Raw genomic sequence first — 20,723 nt, forward strand, 5'->3', positions numbered from 1 at the left:
TTATGAGTTTCATCACAGAGAAGTGCTGGTTCTGATCTATAATTCAATCCATTTTACTGACTCATAAAGGGTGGAGTAAAATGACAGTGTCTTTTGGTCCTTCAGTCAGAACTTTTCATAATACTGAGCAATTATATATTTATCTGCTTATTAACATCAAGAACAGCACTATGTGAACTCTTCATCCGTAATTACCATTGTAAAACTAAAGTACAACAGAACTACTCTGACATGAAAAGAGATAGAGAAATATGCTGGATCTAAGGATCTAAGGAATAAAACTCTAGTCTATTATTACCAGCTGAGAGATGGGGGAATCCCAACCATCATGTTATAATGAATAGAGTCTTGGCCAGAGACTGAGGGCTCCATGTAGCAGATAATACAAAGAAGCCAAAGAGGTATTAAATAATGTTTGTCTGCCATAAAACAGGAATACCTATATTAAGTGTTTTGGCACTGAGAAGAAGGAGATCACATGTGTGTGAGTCTGCTTTCATCCATGCTTTGTTTGTTGGTGAAAAAATAAAATGTTTTGACACTCATGTCATGTAGATTAGGATTCAAAGGTTTTGTGAAAGAGCTTCACACAGGAGTCTGCCCTTTGTGGCTAAGCTCTGATGACTGCAAAAAATAAAGATTTAAGAAAGATTTAAGAAAGTGTACCAATTCTATATAGAAATAAAACAGAAGACTTTCACTGTTAATAGACAAAAAATGAGAAAGCCCTGCTTTCAAAAAGGCTATTCTTAATTGTTATATTTCTTAGCTTTCGCGTGCTTCCATATCCAACTATATCGCATATCTATGCGCCCTTACCACTAAGTTATTACTCCATATTTTATGATGAATCTTCTGAAGTAATTTTACTGTGCACTGGCTAAAAATATTCCAATAATACTCTAATGTGTTTATTTTTTCTCATTGGAATCAAGGAATTAACAAATTCAATCACAGCAGAGGAGGGCGGAGAAGAGGAGAAGTAGAGAATAAGGAAGAACAAACAAGCATCCAGACTTCATCCTCTCATGTTCCAATTTTTGGCAAGGAAAAGAAGTCATGAAGATTTCTAAGTGACTTAGGATCCCAAGGCTTGTAATTCAAAGAGAGAGAATTTTAAAACCAGCTAGACAGTTAATTATTTAGATACAGTCATCAGGGAATGTTGTTTTTTAAAACATTGAGCAGCCAGCAGAAAATAATTACTGAAATCAATAGGAGTTTGTTCTGAGAATAATACATTGTTTAGAAATCAGCTGGAGCCCGGATGTTCATAGAGTTCTGTCATTGTCCTAGTTCTGACTAATCGGCACAATATAGCAGCCAGCTCTCGTGACTTGTGCCCTACCATTCTCAAGGTGTTATTGTCAGACCAAGGCATAACATTTTCCTATATGCCATTAGTTAATTATTTCAGAGAAACAACCTAAATGGAAAATAATGGAAGAGCTATGATTCTATAATTCTAACTGTTCTGTCAGCTAAGCACTAAGATACTCTTTTGGGAGGTCAAAGTGAATGTCAGTGGAGAGACCTGAACCTAAGTCTTTCTGAGTAATTAAGTAATTTAACTCTGATACTGACTGAAACCAGAACATCAATCGTTCTAACTTTAGAAGATTTTTTGTCTTGTTGTTGTTGCTTATGAATATGTAAAGCTTTAAATATCTAGGCCTGTCTTCAGTGAAAAGACACTGACAGAGCACAGCTCAAATGTTGGGTGAGCCAAATCACCCTCCAGAGATATGTCTTATTTGACAAGGAGGTAGGCTATGGTGAACAGGCGCCTAATTAAGTAGTAAGAAACCAGCCTTTCCAGTCTGGAGCTTCTGTGTTGTTGCATGCTTTTGACAAACTCTTCTTAATGGTTACCTTTGGCTCAAGTGATCTGTGTTTACGTTTCTTTGTTGCTCTCTACACACAGTATGTATGCATGTGTGTACAGGTACAAAATGCAAATGTACTGTTGATGAATCTTATTTGCTTCGGAAAGTATAACTACCAAGAAAAATGGAACTCATGATTTGAATTACACAAGTTATAAAAATACATGTACCAAGAATGAAATGGCAGTTCTTGCCACTTTCATTAGCCACTATGAAAGTCTAGTGACATGGAAGACCTAGGTTTGCCACATAACATGCAAATTGTGCATGGGACATGATCTATGATTCTGAAGAGTACAATTCATAGTCACAAATGTTTAAATTAATAAATACCTACTCCAATACCTCTTTGATTTTTTACTGCTCTATTATCTTCTGCTACTTACTTTGTAGTTCATTTAGACCAAGCTCTTAGATCCAAGTACTTCAGGTAGTTAACACAGAAGCAGAGGTAAATAGGCTAAATTCAAGACCGTAAAAGAATTCAGAATGAAACATTTAATGAAGAGGTCAAAATTTCTGATAGAGCCAACTCAAAGAAAGCACTAGTAGTAAGTCTATTTAGTAATTAAAAGGAATTTTTTAAAGCCAGGATTTGAGATCATTCCATTTATGTTGTTCCCTCAAGGACTGACTGAACAGGCCCTGCCCGATTTCCTAATATGGAGGAGCCAGGGTGAGAGGGAAGAAGTGAAGTCAGCATTCTGGGCATAGGGAAAAATATTTTCCCTGGCAGATCTAAGAGGTCAAGGCTGCTACAAACCTCAAGACACTGCTGCATTTCTATCTGACTTTAAGGATGACTGTATGAGAACAGACATCTTGTTGTAAACAAATATAAAGAAGATTCTTAGAAGAAGCTGTTGACTTTGAAACCAGGGTTGATAGACCTAATGCTAGGATGACAGTGTAATATTTTACAAGGCAAGTCTCACATTATTTCATTTTTTTGTTCAAGTCCAAGTTCACAAGACAAGCATTTATCTATAAATCTCAGGGGGTTTTTTGTTTTTGTTTTTGTTTTTGTTTTTTAATGGGAATTTAAGTCTAAGAGAGATACATTGGCCTCTGTATACATAGTAGATGTACAGAAAGAGTCACCTCTAGAAAGTGATTCATCTCATCTCAAGATAGGTATCTAGGATAGGTCATACAAATCGCCTCTGGTGATGTTTATGTTCTCCTGTACTGACTATAAAAGAACCCTTCGTTGACTAGCTCAGATTTAAATGTCCGATTTACAGACATCTGGAAGCCATCTGAAGGCAGTGTTTGAGAACCTGAGCAATAAGGCCAGTTGTGCTAATGGGATGCACGTGGCTTTTGGTTTTCTCAGAGACTGGGCAGAGCCCACTCAGTGCATGTCTGCAAAGATAGTATAGGCATACCCTATGAGAGGTTATCTGAGGGTATTCCCTCAGAGAAGAGAGAATTTTTTAGTTACCTGCAGCAAATCTTGAGCAATAGTGGCAAAATTGCTGTAAAGTACTGGGAAGATGTGATGAATACATGAGGAAAACTAGAAAGATATCTCCCAAGAAACTGAATTTCTTTATCTGCCCTGACCTTAGCACTAGGAATAGCCACAGGTGATAGAAATTCCACCATATGTCTATCTCCCTGAAAAAATGTGAAACCAATGACAAAGAAATATCTGCAATTTCCAGGCATGTTTTGCGTAGAGATTCAAATGGTCACAGCAGGTTTTCTTCATAGCACCAAGTTTATAGCACCAAGTTTTACAACATGCATAACAGACCTTTATTCTTTCACTTCAGTTTATGGCTCTTTATACATGACAATAGATACTAATTATAAGCCATGTTTATGACAGTAATGTCCCTGGCAGTTTTAAAGATGAATGGACTATCATCAGACTTCACAAACGACTTCTATGTTTCTTGCTTTTCATAGCTAAGATATATGACTTTAGTGTTAACTGGAAGATGCACCTGCTTTCCCAGGCTTTGAATGAGCAGAAGAGAGGGAAAACTGAGTGAATAATGGCTTTTTGGACAGACACGTGGTAGAAGATTGCTTAGATGCTCAGCATTAGTGGATAGCTTAGTAGTTATTATATGCAGAAAGAATATGGTTTGAATGATTTAGTACAATTCAATCCACTGTTTCCAGATTTCAGTTCACAAATTTTTCAGTATGTGCAGACTATGAGATATCCACAATAAAGACCTAAAGAAATAAATAATATGAAACAAACTTGTAATCATTAGATTGTAAAATTATCCAAATACGAATAGGAAAAAAGGTCTAGCATTTCTGCTAAGGTGCACATTTGGAAGTTGGAAGCCTAGCTCAATTGCTCCATCATAAGAAATAACTTCTGGAAAGATGAGCACTGCATAATTAGCTAACCTATTGAACCTGGGAGCAACAGAAGGCAATGAATGTCTTACATAGCTCACTTACATAAATGAATAGCATGCACTATTTTGTGTATAAACATTCAGCATAGTTTCATTCAGTTATTCATTTAACGTAAACCAGAAATGCTGGGTTCTGCATGCACATTACAGTAATTTTGGATGCACACTATGCATAGTTTAGTAGCTATGACAAACTGCGTTTCTTGTTCGCATCCTGAAACTGTACGTGCGTTCTTGGTGCCCAGGTGTCCAATATCTTCCAAGTAGACCAGTGAATTCTCAGTTGAAGCTATCATAAGATGTCCTTCTCAATATTCTTTGACTAATTATAGCACAAAATAAATCTAAGTAATTATAAAAGTATCTAAGATTACTATTTTAGATGTGTGGATGACCTAAATGCTTCAATAATCAATAGAGAAAACTAGTCACTTCTGAGGGTGCTGAATCACTTTCCAAATGTGTCTTTCTTTCCTTGTTGACTCCTCAGGGGCCTGAAGGAATGAATTTTCTCACTTGCATGCTTCAGTTAAAGTGTTTAGGGGAGGAATTCAGGCCTACACGATCTTTGGCAGAAAAGCACAGAACAGGCCAGACTGCATTCCCTCGATCAGCTTTCCCATGGAGGCCCATGGGGGCCTTGGCTACATGGTCTCTACAACAAATAGAGGTCTGAGGCTTGGTCCCAGGGCAAGTGACACTAATTGCCTCTCACCACTGCTTTGGATTTGCTCCCTCTAGAGTAGATTTCCCTCAGGCAGAAGCAATTGGAGCATCCCAAGCAGAGACTGGCAGCAATTAAACTGTGTGAACCTTCAGTGCTCAAACTTGCTCCCTGGCCCTGGCTGACTTCTCTTGTCTTATTATTATCCTGTACAATAGTATTTATATTCCAGAGAAGTATCAGAAATAGCAATTTATTATGCACCCATTCTCTGTCAAAGATGAATATTCCAACAAAAGGGACTTATGCTTCAGGTTCTTTAGAAAATACTTATCAAGCCTTCCCATCCACCCCTCAGTTACCAGTTACAGATTGTTAGTCTAATTCAGAAAATGAATGGCCATTGTAACATCATATTTTTGCGTGCTGCTTCCACCTGGAAATTTTAACGACTCTAGTGAAGAGAGATAACTGAAAGCCATCTGAATTCCCTCCCTTAATCTTTTTTCGTTTTTGGATAATTTAATCTGTTTTAATTACTACTTTGTCTGTATACATCTCTCTATTAATTGTAATTTCTTTTTAATATTTTAGAATCCTTTGAAAAAATCCAAGTTTAGTATTATGTAGCAAAATTACCAAGAGAGCATTTTGTGAAATCCTGCCCATATGCTCTAGACCAACGTTACTCATTCTGCAGTCACTGGCAGCTGGTTCATGAAACATTTATCAAGAAATGGAAAACAACAACAACAACTGATATATACACACTTTCCCACATGCGCAAGCTATAGGTTGAAAGCCTTTTCCCCCATGAGGACAGACAGATAGTAGAGCAGCCTGTCCAGAGAGTTTGTGCTTGGAGGTTTTCAAGATCTGACCAGACATGTCCTGAGAAACTGGTCTGGCATTTGAGAAGCTTGTGCTAGAGAGGTCCTCCTGCCTGTGTTATCCTATGACACAGTTATCCTGTGTTTATTTCACAGCATGAGTGGGAACAAAAAAATAAATCAAGAAAATATCTACAGACATTTAGTCTAATATTGATTTAATCATAAGAAAAAAATTATTGATATAACTCTGCAAAATACAATTCCTGGATATCATTCAAGACATGAGGCCATACTTGGATTTTTATTTTTTTTTCCAAAAGAGATTTTACAATAAATGCACTCACAAATTGAGCTGTTTTACGTAATTTTGTATAATGAAATTAACTGTTTTTCCAACATCTATTTTTTATTGTTAGAATACCTGTTTTTCTGTCAATTGCTAAAAAGAATAAATATTTTGTTTTTTCTCCTTATAAAACAGTTATAGTATTTCAGAAGGATCTGATCAGATGAAATGCAGTTTCAAATAAGTGGTAGTAAAAAGCAATTTATATATATATATATAAATTATATATATATAATATATATATATATATATATACACTATTCTTTTATAATACTGGTTTTAGTAGTTAAAATTGTTGGATTGTTCTTTCTTTCTAACTCATGATTTTGAAGACTTTAAGTGCTGTTTTGGAATTGTTAAGATCTTGTAAATTGTTCCAATAGAGTAAAGCAGCTTCACCTGGATGCATAGGTTCACTAGTTTTTTTAGTAACTCCATTAGAACAAGTTTCAGCCAACTTCAGTTTATTTCCACATCAGATATGTTATCTTTATTTCTTTATTTTCAATACAAGAACATGGTCTGTATCCCATAAATGTTTGTTTTTTACTGTTTACTTACGGACTTGCTGCATTGAAGTGGTTCCATGTTTTTTCAGTTGTTCAGTGCCCAAGTTATTAGAAATGGTCCATTTGTTTCAGAGTTTCTAGCATATTGTTTAACTGGAAATTGTTCTCTGACAAAGTTTTTCTGGAAAAGATATTTAAAAGGAAATAATTGCAAGACTACTATTTATTCATCTGCTTAATCGCTACAAATAGATAAGAATCACACATTCAAAATACTACAGATAGTGAACACAACATATCTAAATATAGTGTTTTAAGATGAAAGTTGAAATATGTGCTTGGAATAGACACTTTTATAATTATGTGGATAAAGATGCTTATAACAATTCCTACTCATACTGGTGTACTATTATTGATCTCTTTTATCATAAGTGAGTCCTGTGGGGATAGGCAAATTACCCAGGAATATGGGAGTAGAAATGTTCTTCCCTTATCTGTCTTTATTTCTTTTGCTTTTGCAACTGATAAAAAATAATCCCTGATCTGTGAAGCCTGGTGAATCAAGTGAACTATAATGGGAACAGTCAGCTCTGCTCTATCTCCAGAGCACAGCACAGGGAGGTATTCTGAATGCCAAGATTTTGTGAACTGCAGAAAAAATTAAAAGTTGTGTAATCACATGCGACCGGCTTGCATTCACTGATTTCAGTGATGGAAAGCTCTGTCCTTCCTCCTGTCCTAGGCTGCTGCTTGGTTCTGCTCTATGTACAGCAAATTTTTTTCAATCTAGAGGAATTTCCAGATGGTTTGAGGGCAGAAGCTTCTGAAATTCACACATCACTTTAGAATCACCGTGTTCAACTGCAAGTCTGTATTAATGAGGATATTATCGTCTTACCATGATGCTGGCATCAGGAACTCTCAGTATTCCAGCAAGTCTGCGCAATGCCTCGCACCCTGACTGATCTTTAATGACCCTGTGGTGTGCTACCCACGTGGGATTAGAAAATCCAACTGAAAATCTCACCACAGAAAGTCACACCACAGTGGCCTAGATTTTTCTGTGTTGTTTCAAGTACTTTCCACCGGATACCAGATTCAGAGAAACTCCAAATCAAGCCTGACACTGACATCAAAGATATACAGTCAGCATTTTTTATTAACTCTTCAATTTGATAAAAATCATCCTAGTTCAGTCTGAGCGAAGAGCAAACAAGAAGTCCTGAGTCAGCCCTTGCAGTGTTAGCTGTCAAATCATCAATTAAATGTTTTAGTTTGTGCTTTTGGTGCTTAACTTCTTAGGAGCTATCAGCCCAAATTCTTTTCTTATTTCTCATTGGCCAGGTCTCCTCATTCCTTACCTACAGACTGATTGGAAGAAGCCAGTGAAAAGGAATTTGAACTTGTACAATCAAGCAGCTTTTGCATCACAACTAGGCCAAAGTGAGTTGTACTTACAACAGTGAGAAGCATAATAAATAAGGACTTTGCTGGTGTGTACTTTAAAACTGACTTGGCTAATATTTTCCAAACTCTTCTAAAACTAAGCAACAAGCTTTCCAAAGTCAAGGAAAAAATGTTTACTCCTTTTCTGTCTCTAAAACAAAGGTAGAAAAAAGGGGGCAAGAATACAGCAAATGCTGAATAGAAAATAAATCACATGATAGAGGTCTGTTGTGACCTCAGTGTGTGGTTCTCCTTTGAAAAAGGTTTCTCTAAAGTTTTTCCAGCTCCCATCATGCACTCCAAGCTCTATCCTTCTCTTTATTCATCACCTCCAGTTTTAAAGATCATGTGGACTACGCTCAAAAAAATAATAATAATAAAAATAAAAATGGGCATTTTTTTTCCTGACCATAGTCCAATGGAAAACATCTATGGGCCTCCCCAGTCAGTTTCCCAGCTCCTGAAACATCTTTGCCAAATTGCAATTTATGTAATTTGCACTTCAAAATGTGGGCACGTAACATCAGTGCTCTCAGAGTTGTGGGAATAAACAGAATTTCTCCACAAATCTTCAGGGGAACTTTTAATCAAAAACTTGCCTGGGGCTGGATGTTATCACGCAACATGAAGAAGCAGGATTCTGATAGATCTACACCCAGAAAGGTTTAATCAAATCTGTTCAGTCAGAGTACTCTGCCTTTGAGTCACTGATGGGCATAGGCAATGCACGAGTGATGCAAGAAAGTCCTTAAAGAAGCACAGCACTGCCTTGTCCCTTGCATCAAACTGTGTCAGCGTAGGCCACTGAGCCCTGCTTGCTTTTTACTCTTGGGATGACAGATAACATGCACTTACTCTCCTTTGTAGGACTTGTGTAAATATCCTCTTAAATCACATGACATTTGTATGTGTCTCTGGAAAGTGTTTTCAAACTCAGTAACCCACAAATGAAGAATAATAAAAATATTTATCACCAACAGAAGAGTAACCCTGAGGAAATCTCAGTCAGAAAGAGGGCATTTACACTGTAATTTATTTATTTGTAAGTTTATGTCTAACTGCATATAAATTGGTTATGTTGATTATTAACTAATCATTTATTAATGCCACATTTGCATGTCAATTGCACTGGTGCTATTCTGAAATGACTCCTCCAAGTTAATTCTTTTGAATCCAGCAATCCAATCTGGATTTTAATCTGGAATTTCCCCAAGTTTATACTATTTTAGCTGTGAGTGTAGAACGAAGACTTGTGTCTGGAAGAGAGGCTAACACAACCATAAGCAATTTGCTCTAGGCTGCCAGGGCATCATAAAGAGATCATCAGTGAAAAGTGTCTTATGTATTTATAGCACAGATAAAAGAGAATGACATGCTTACCTGTGGTACCAAAAAAATTCACGTGCTGCTTTTCAAATATCTGCGGTCAGCAGGCAGAAAATTAGGGGCATTTAATATAAGGCACTAAATTGCAGTTATGAAAATGTCCATCATTTGAGCTGGATTTCGTCTTGTGCCTTGGTGTGCCAGAGCAGTAGGACTTGATCACAGTAGTACTGAATCAAACCATGTCCTAATACAGCAGGGCCAAATAACCCTAAAATTAGACGTGAGTTCATTTTCACCACCTGGTTGTAAAATTAATTAAGTGCACTGGTTGGGTAATGATTGGAACAATATTTATTTTAACATTTTTCCACAATTTCTTAAACCAAAACATCTTCTGCTTAAAATACATGGGACACTGAACTTTTAATAAATACGGCTGTCGGAATGTGGTTACACTACTTCATGTGTCTACAGTTTGGGATTATTTTGAAGAAATAAGAGGACTTGGTGCATTTCAAATGCTTTCTCAGTTGAGTAAAAGAAAACACAACTTTTAGGAAAATAATTCCCAGTAAGTCAAGTTTTGGTTTTCCCCCTACAGGAAAACTACAGGCTCCATAGGGATAGAGTAGTGTAGGAATTTTCGTCAGTTCAGGCTTTCAGCAGAAAGAAATGATTCAGTCAAAAGGTTTTTCAAGGAAAAGATTTAGATCTCACAGTTGTGGGGTTTTTTTCTACCTACTTTCTTTTAGGAATTATTTCCAAAATTTATTTTTTGTTGCTAATGGCATTTGAATTGATAGCAAAGGTAGGTTTAAATTTCTCCATAAAAGAAAAAAAAAAAAGAAATTCTCAACAATTTCCAGAAGACAGATGCTCTATAGGACATTGGTTAAGAACTGAATACAATTGCCTTGCCAACCACGTGTGCTGCTTTCTGAATTTTTATCCAGATATAGATACATGTTTTTAGAGACTTTTGGAGTACCAGGAGTGCCAGCAGGGCCCTTTTGCCCCACAAAAAGCTTGGCTGACAATGGGAAGCACACAACACATGAAAAAGTGCAGATATCCTAATCTGTGAGATATAGCCCTGAGATGTTACTACTAAAGGTTTTGCCTTTAACTCTCAGTGTCCCCACCAAGAGCTTGGGAGAAAGCAGAAGAGAGGGAGTCCCACCTGCAGCATTTTAAATCATTCTGAGAGGGATAGATTTACAGTATCCCTTCAGGCCAGTGTGAAGGGGATTTACAATGCTGCAAACAGAGACTGGAGATGTTTTACAAATTGTGAAGACGTGGAGACAAAGACACAGAGCAAAGCTGGAGTGAAATTTAGCCAATCTTGCAAACGGCTTGATTATTCAGCCTCTGAGCAGGAGCTGAGACTTCATCCCTGTGAGCAACCTTTGAACTGATCTTATGCTAAACTTCAGATTATATTGAATGCTGCATTTCTAAGGAGTACAGGTCCCATCAAACTGACAGAGAGCACATGAAAGCACAGCAACTACTGAGGGCAGGAATGAAGAAAAAGCATGGACTTGTTTTAAGAATATGAAACAGATCCTGTATCATTTATAAATATTTACAAAGTGATCAGAAAGAAAAAAAAAATCAAAAGGAAAGAACATAAACATCAACAAATGAGGTACATCTAAACTCTGTCACTAAAGCTTGCATGTCAAAAAGTTAGGAGGAAGAGAAGGTCAGCTGTAGTCTATAGAAAAGTTCATTAATGTTTTCAAATCACTCACAGGATTTAGGTGCTGAAAGGCATGCTAAATTGGGATTTATACATAATCAGATCATTGAAAAACATACAAATGGCTGCCAGAGTAAAGTACAATGTTCACTTTTGAAATTACAAAAAATCCTTTGTTTCAGATAGTGAATTGACTAAAGTTTAGTTTCAGTGAAGCATGTTTTTGCTTTGGGTGTCATTATTTAGTTTGGCATTCTCGCCAGAGAAACCTTTTACTGACTGCAGTTCCTTCAACTGTTGTTTTTATTCTCCAGCAACTGAAAAGAAAGGAAAAAAAAGAGAAAGAAAAATCAAGGCTGTATCAGACGCTTCATATTTAAATGAGAATTGCTCGTTGTTTACCTTTAATTTTGAGATGGCATAGAGGGAGAATTTCAGGGGGCTTGATTGCTTGCCAGCATTTCTAAAATAGATTTGAGCCTCCTTACTTAAATAACCTGGAAAATCAAGTTAGACAGGTTGAATCTAAGAGCTGGCGAGTGGGTAAAGAAAACATCCATCCATCCATTTGGCCATCCATCCATCTCTTGAGGCACCTGTATCATTTCCATCACCATGGTATCTGTGCACCTTCACTAGCAATGTCAGGCAGCAGCTCCAGATTCCACACACCACCAAGCATGCCCCTGGCAAAAAGCCAACAGCTTTGCCAGAGATAAAGGATTAGGTATGTTATGCTTGCGCATACTGAGGAAAGAGGTTTTGCACTTTATCAGGCATTTCTGAAGTTTCTATGGCTAAGATATTCAAGCACAAACATATTCTAAATCTCAGTACTTGGTGATGAATGGACCTAAATGTTCAGTTATTGTATATTTGCCTTAACTTTGCTATTAGAGGAGTAAACATGTATTTCCTTTTATGGTTAGATGGAGGTTGAAGGTATTGTTTCCAGGTGGTTACCAGGTAAACTCATTTGTCATTATTTTGCTTCCTTTTTTTTTTCTTCTCTCTTTTTTTTTTTTTTCCATGTGGGAACTGCTTGTCTCAATACCTGTAGAGACAGGAATTATTTAGATAGGAATTCATTCAGAGGAAGGGGGAGAATGTAGGGGTAGAGCTGAACTGTCTGTTTGGACATCCACCCTTGTTGATGGTTGTTCCCATGGATACAATATAAAAGTACATCTCTCTACAAGGAAGAATGAAGTTCCAGTAGAGAAGGGACATAATGTGTTCTGTACAGACTCTGATCCTCCTAAGCTTCATTGTCTGTGGAAGATATTTCATAAGAATAGAAAGAGTAACCACAGCCTGTGTCCGGGAGTAATACTACATGAAAAGGTCTTAATAAAGAACCTGAACCATTTCTCCCCCTCCCCAGCCCAGACTTGGCAGACTACACCGACATGAAACTAGTTTACAGATAGGGAAACAAGCAAAAGAATTAAATGAGTTGCATACTTCCTGGGATTATGTATTGCACATGCTTTGTAATGATTTAAGAATTGATTTGTTGCCAAGAATCAACGTAGGAAAAAAGAAAACGCATATATCTTTTCTGTACTGTATGTTTATAGAGACATACGTGGTTCATAGGAGTACTCGTTGCTTAATTGCACTGCTTTCTGAGCTACCATTATTTATATCATATTTCCCATCTTCCTTCAGTTTTCTAGCAGGTCAGGAGACTCCCATTTCTTCCAATTGAACAACACTGCAATTAAGTTGTGGATGTTCTTTCCACAAAATGCTGCAGATGTGGGATCTTTAATTTGTTCACACAAGATTGACCAACTACATGATACAGAAAAAAAACTGGGGGCAATTAAGCACAATGCCATCATCTCTGGCACAGGAAACATATCCTCCGGTATGTGGTGGGTAGGACCAGTCCTTCAGCACTGCGGGCCACTGGTGGAAACATGGAGAGAAGAACATTGGTCTAACCACTGCAAAAGCTGTTATCCTCTGCTGGGTTTGGTGACTTTTCAGCCACACAATAAGAGCTATTAATACAACAACTCTTCTATATTTAGATACTTAACTGAAATTCTTGAGTTAAGAAGTAAGATGCACCACAGATGCTATAACCCCTTGATAGGGGATAAAAGAAGCAAATACCGCGCCCACCTAATATCTGAATTGCCCTCGAGAGAGACCTCTCTCTCCACTAAATAGAGACTACTGGGCAGCTGGACTCTGAGCTCCCTCAATGGCTAATTGCTTAAATTCAGGTAGGCTAAATCTAGGCCTGTGCTTTCATATGTTGCACTAGAAAACTCTTGAGAATGGATGTTTAGTAATTGGCTAGAATACTAAATTTACATCTGTACTGGAACCAGGAACTGGGTTCATTTCAAAGTATAGAACACTGGAGAACACTGGAAAACCCTGATTTCTGGGCTTTTTTTTTTTTCTTCAGTATCTTTAATGTATTTTTCATTTATTTTTCATTTATTTCTTTCTTCAAGGAACAGTGGTGTTGAAAAATATTTTCAAAAAAAAATAAGAGAAAAAATAGCTTGTTTTCTTTTGAAAGTCCTTGAAGGTCACTATAAAAAGCTTTAGTTTGTTCATTTCATATTAAAAAGAAAAGAAAGAGAATATGAAATGTCAGACAGAACAGCTGTTCTCTAAAAACCCTTATTGTGGTTAAAAAACACTTCTCAATTTAAAAATGCCAGTGACACAATGTCTCTATGTTCTAATATGTAGTTAGAAGTGCTTACTGTTATGTGTAATCGACGACTTTGTTAAAAGATGCTTGTAAATTGAACAATAATTATTTTTAGGCACGCAAAGTATACCTTAAAATTATGATTTTTAAAATGGTACCATCTATTTCATCCAAGTTGATGAAATTAGAAGGCTCTCTGCATCTTGGAAAACTCAGACCCCTTAGATTTATTAGCAACAGTACTTCATATATCATTGTTACAGTGTTTTTGTTTTATATTGAAATAACATCTAGTCCCCAAGCCTAGACAGGGTGTTAGCGTAATGCATACAGGTACATGGAAAACAAGTTTGTAAAAGGTTTTATAAAAATCACCTTAACATGCTGTAATGCAAACATAAACAGTTTTCAGTTTGGCTGAGTGTTAATGCAGCTATGTTGCCAAGGCTAGAGCATAGAAGCTCTCTGCACACTTATTTAATTTGGGCTGGAGTTTGTTAGCTTTATTTATACTGAGTAGCAGTGGAATCCCTGTATGAATCAATGGAATATTTATAGGGCATAAGGCTGACCACAACCAAGAACATGTTTACAACCAAAGTGAAAGGAGATGCAAAGAGCCCAGCGCCTGCTCTGAGACTGGTATCAACACTGGAAAACAGTACAATAAAATTAGACTAATGTGACAACAGCATTTCCATCTACACTGCAGAATTCAAGGTATGCAGTCCTTGACTCCACAAAATGCAAAATGCTTGTCCTATGTAGACCAAAGATAGTACAAAATGCATGGCTCCATCTCTCACTTAAGCTGATTCTATATTTCCATTTGAAGGTAGTGCTGTAACTCACTAAGGTAGTGTTTCTATACATGAAGTGTATGTGACATACTCCCTGGTATAGAGTGATGGGAACAGAGCTCTTGGTGGGGTAGCTATAGCTGCTGCCAAGTCCTGCTCCTTGCCAGACACAACGAGCCTGGTGACTAGAAGACCCTCCCATACTCTTGTCTCTGAAGAGTTAAATAATCTATTTTACTTCCATTTTTTTCCTCTCTCCTAAAAAATATTTACCCCTCTGTGTCTGAGGAGCTCTTTTTCATCTCCTTCTTTATGCTGAAAATCTGAAGTGATTGTGCAGATCACTGGGCCTCAATACTGATCACATCTTCAAGTTTTAGGACACAAATCATGAGACTAAGCAGAGAAAATGTGTAAATAGTTCAAAAATGAAACCGCATTCTTATTTTGTCTTAGTTTTTTGTACTGAAAGTTATATGCTCTCCGTGTCCCTACTTGCTTCCTCTAATTGGTTTTGTAAGTCAACTGTGTAAAGACACGCATTTGTGCACTGACTCTACTATATATAAAACAACCAAGAAGAAAGGATGGGTCTCTTTTGCTCCTCAAAGAGCTTTAACAACCAAGAGGACGGGTAGTGAATCACTGGAACAGACTGTCCAGAGAGGTGGTAGATGCTTCATCCCTGGAGACATTCAAGGTGAGGCTGGATGAGGTTCTGAGCAGCCTGATATAGCTGTAGATATCCCCGTTCATTGCAGGGGAGTTGGACTAGATGACCTTTAAGGGTCCCTTTCAACTCAAACTGTTCTATGATTCTATGATTATGAAAAAAAAAAAAGAAAAAAATATCAAACAAAACAACAGCAACAACAGAAGATTTGATCTTAGGAGAAAAATATTTGAATTCTGAAGTCCTTCCATCCTTGTGCCATTGTTTCAACAAGGATACCATCCCTAAGACAGGGAAGATAATTTTACAATATGTCATATACATATGCTCACTAGAAATTTCCTTATGCTCGGTACAGTAGAATAAATAGTGGGCAGGAAGTTACTCATCTCATTGCAGTGCGTACATGAAAGAGGCAAGATTAACAGGTTCCCTATAAGTGTTTGTTTCTTTACCTGGACAATAAAGGCAGTTTAGAGCAATGCAGATGTATATGTTATAGATGTTTGAAGTTAGATGTAAACAAAATATTTACTTCTGGATTAGGATGTCTTTGTGCCACTACCATAAATGCACAAAACTCTTCTTTCATACCTGCTAATAATTATGAACTTGGCCCTAATATCAAAGATGTTTAGAGATGAAACATGTGTTAGACTTTTTTATTTACCTTCTATGTTGTGGGGGGAAGTTCAACCTTCAAGGCACAGTTTGGTCACATATTTAAGCTCTCCCTTAGAATGAAGGCTAAAAGTCTCGTGTAACCCAATGACTCTGGAATGTGGAGCTTTAATATTCCTCTTACCTTTGTTAGGAGTAAGAGAATTAAAAGTAATTATTTGTTTACAATGTAAGAATTGGAGAGATGTTTTCTACAAAAATATAATGCCCGTTGCAGGAGGTTTTTCTTTTTTTTTTTCTTCTAGACCTAAAAGGAGTAAAAACTGTATTATCAAAACCACTTATGCTTGAGTATCTATATATGAAAAAGATGGAGAAATGATATTTTAATGCAACAAGTGGACTTCTGGGGACTTTGTTTTCTTCCTTATGTTTTAGGTGGGCATACCATTCAGGCAGAGCTGGTAAGATGGGGGCTACCTCAGTGCTGTCCGTTCTTGCTGGGCATAGTTGTCTGTCCAGAAGTGTGTGCAGGCTGATTGCATTGAAGCACTATTCCAAACAGAATCATTGTGTTCTTCAGTATTAAGTGGCTTCTCTTAAAAGATTAAAAATCAGATCCTATTTTTCATATTGAGTCCTGTGAGATGAACAGCTCTTGAAAAAGAAGAGACTGTTGCACATTTACACCTACTAGCACAGCACAGTGTTTGAATGACGCAGTCCTTGTGGATCCTGCATGAAGAAAATGTTGCTAGGTAGATGATAAATAAAAACAAGATGGGTTGCATGTGAGGCTAAGTCTGAACACGAATTTTCAGAACTAGCAAATGAATACAACGTGAACAAAGGAGTCAGCAAGAAAACAAGAAAGAGTTTCATAGTAATGCTTGTTACTTACATTGCTTTCCAGAGGTAATTAGGCATAGTCAGGTGCAACAGCAGTCACTGTTATGTGGCTGCAAAAATTAAGGTGAGAAAGACAAAAGCAAGTTAATTTTAAGGTGGAACTAAGGCAGCTTTGTAACACAGAAATACAAATTCCGCCAGGGCCTCCAAACAGGCAGAAGAGTTAATTTAGGTCAGGGATGAAACAAAGTACAAATAAAGCAAACAAACCACATAGTAAGAAATAACCTTTGAAATCATTTATTCTGAGAATTATTTAAGTGTGGACTAATTTCACAGCTATGTGACACAAATTATATATAAACATTATTTTCAAGAAGCAACCTGTGAAATGCTGTGAATTATGTTGATCTTACAGATGCATGGCTTGAGCTGACTAGTTTAGTGAAGTGAGGTAGGTTTGGGTTGGTTCATAAAAGTTGGTAAGCATCATCCCAAAGTTATTGCTTTGCTGCTCAAACTCCATGTTGTTTTCCTGTAACTTATTAAAAATAGGATCAGGCCATGTCTCCCATATCAAAACTGCAATTCTTCTTTGTATTGAGAAGTTTCTAATTTCCTTTTATTTTTTAACCACGCTTTAATTCAATTTATGTCATTCTTGATATTTATGTCAGATTTATGGTGTTCTTTGTCTTTTTGACCTCACGTATAGTTCAGGACAGATTTTCCTTCATAACGCAGCAAATATATCTTTTTGACTTTTGAATTTCGCTAATCTAACAGTATAGCAGTCTCCATGTAAAGAAAGTGGAAAACATCACCTATTTTCCTTCATACTGGAATTTCCCCTCAAAGTGATGGCAGACCAAAAATGGGGTTCAGAATAAGTGATATTCAGACAGAGGGGGTGGATTTAAAAGGCAGCTTATGCAAAACACGTGTTCAATAACTGTTTTTTAAAAAACATTCAGTCCTGCAGTGCTAGAATCATAGAATCATAGAATCACAAGGTTGGAAACAACTTGTAAGATCATCTAGTCCAACGGTCTTCTCATTACCACTGCTACCACAAGCTACTAAACCATATCTTGCAGCTCCTCATCCAGATGCCTCTTGAACACTATCAGGGATGGAGACTCCACTACTTCCCTGGGCAGGCCATTCCAGTGCCTGACCACTCTCTGAGAGAAAAAGTTTTTCCTCATGTCTAACCTGAACCTCCTCTGATACAACTTGCGGCCATTTCCTCGGGTCCTGTTCATTGCCAGGGAGAAGAGGCCAAACCCCTCTTCACCCCAACCTCCCATCAGGAAGTTGTAGAGTGCAATGAGGTCTCCCCTGAACCTCCTCTTCTCCAGACTAAACAATCCCAACTCCTTCAGCTGCTCCTCATAAGACTTGTGCTCCAGACACCTCACCAGTTTCGTTGCCCTTCTCTGGACGCAAGAGCTGAAAAGGTCCTACAATAAATATTAACCATCAGAATTGTAACATTTTTATGTTTAGGAATAGAGATTTGTGAAGGTTTTTTATGATTCTTCTGGACCCATGAAAGGTAGGATTCATGGTAAATAGGGCATGTGGCTTTTCAAGGCTACATAGCATAACAGGCAACACTCCCTCATTGATGGTTACAAACCTCCTTCTAATTTCTAGCTCCAATTTATTCATGGTGAGTTTATACCATTTGTTCTTGTGCCAGCCTTATCCTTTATTTTTAATAGCTTTTCAACCTCCTTGTATTTACCTTCCTAATGTACTTATAGCGAAAGATTGCATCTCCCCTCAGATCTCTGCTAACACTTTTCAATGTCCTCTGGTTAAAAATATTTAAAAGATTCTGTTCTTACATACTCAGAATATACAGAATACATGACATTCTGCTATAAAATTTTCTAGTATTTACGAGGGCTGCTCCGAAAGTATTACCTCCCATTTTATTATGTTGGCCCACGATGTCAGAGGTGGTTGTTGATAATATAACAGCAGAGTCTGAACCTTCCCACCAATATACCATTACATCTTGTTGCTGTGTGACAGATATCAGCAGAGGAGCAGTCTGACAACATGGCATCTGACATGGAAGCACATATGGAGCGAAAGTGTGTCATTGAATTCCTCCATGGAGACAAAATGGCATCCCTTGACATTTATTGATGCTTGCTGAATGTTTATGGAGACTAAAGAGAGGGGATGGTGGATGGTGTGTTTCAGCAGTGGCAACAGCAATGTGAAAGACAAGCCACGTTTTGGACAGCAATGCAGATTGTTACAAGTGTGGCATGCAGATTCTCGTTCATCACTGGTGAAAATGCATAGATAATGGTGCTGACTGTGTTGAAAATGGTCTTTTGTAGCTGAGAATTTTCTCTGTCAAATAGTGTTATTGTACTCTTTCTGTCTGTTGTAATGTCCATGGAAATAAATGGGAGGCGTTACTTTTGGATTGATCTATGTATCATGAAACTTGTGATAACGTCTTAAGAGTCAGAGTGGTGCTGAGTTATAGAAATAGGAACATGTAGGTGGTAGGAGCCAAGGGAACAAAACAAGTATCACTGCTGTCGATGGATTATTTGGAAGGCTGGAGAACAATCTTTGGAAAAAAAAACAGGGGTATTATTAGGAAGACTTGAAAGTTCTAGGAGTGTTCTGATTACACTTTTGAGAATTGATGTGAAGGTGATCCCTTCCTATGAAGGACTGCTTAATTGCATCACCTATTGTTGTTCTGGGTCAGGAAAGAGGCTTTTTGCTCCTTAACATCCCAATTCCTGCATACTTGGAAATCTTGTGGCTGCTTAAAAAATAGTGTGCTGGATAGTAGCCTTTATAAATGGGAATTACACAGCAGAGATCACTGGAAAACAGCTCACTCTAGTCACAACCTTTCCAGCTAGGAGAGTGGTCAGCTGCAGAATTTAGGCAATTTGCCAACCTTTTTGTGTTGCCAAAAGTGAATCTAGCCCAAAATATATGAGGAACAATAGGTTGGAGCAAGTGCCTGAAAAGTCCATAAAATAAGGGGAGCTGTTTAGATCTTGAGATCATGAAGAAACTTTTACAGTTGCTTCAGTGTGGGGGTGATGTGTCTGCACTTCTTTGTACTTGTGAAAAGGCGCCCGCAACGCTCTGCACCAGTTCTAGTCTGGAGGTCTGAGACTTCTGGAGGCCAAAGAGAAGCAATTGCATTGATGCCAATAAAAAGTATATGGTATGCTGAAGTTTAGTTCAAAAGCAACATGACTAGCACACCTTCCAAGGGAACAAATAACCACAAAAAAGAAAATCAAGCCATGGAAATTGTTTAAAGAAGAAAACTCACATTTAATTGAGAATTGCTTCATGTGAGGCAAGGGAGCCAAACCCACAGAGTGTTTCAGCTATATTTGATTTATTGAGCACAGTGGGCTTGTCTCTATCAGCTGAGACAGTAATTTTAAACTATCTTTGAATTATCTTTTTAAATTATATTTCTAAAGGATGATTGGATTTTCTGTTTGAGGGATTATTTGTTTGCTTAGAAAACACAGTAGACGTCTTTTGATTTGACCTTCCTTTTACTTCAGACGAGGGCTTGGAAACACTCAGTAGCTGGCTGCTGTTAACAGTCTGTGAACTGCAACTCCAAAGTTGGTACATCCTTTCCTAGCAGAGTCCTCCCACCACACAAGAATTCTCTGGTAACTCGCATCTCCAACAGAAGCCTGCATGTTTCCCATCAACTTTTGCTGTTTAGGTATGACCTTTCATGTCTGTCTCTTCCCTGTCCACTGTACTGGACACCATCTTCCCTGAGAACACCAAGGAAGATAGTAAAGAAACCTTAATGTGTACCTATATGAGAGGTGCAGAAAAGGAAAAGAGAGATAGTAGTGGATGAGGTCATAGATGGAGATCAACTTTAATCAGTGCTTTGTATCAATACATAAATAGAAATTGTTGCATCTTGAAGAAAACGAAGTTAACTTTCTACAAATTAAAGATGAGTACAG

The sequence above is a fragment of the Meleagris gallopavo genome, chromosome 1 (genome assembly GCF_000146605.3).
Source record: "Meleagris gallopavo isolate NT-WF06-2002-E0010 breed Aviagen turkey brand Nicholas breeding stock chromosome 1, Turkey_5.1, whole genome shotgun sequence".
Classification (NCBI taxonomy): domain Eukaryota; kingdom Metazoa; phylum Chordata; class Aves; order Galliformes; family Phasianidae; genus Meleagris; species Meleagris gallopavo.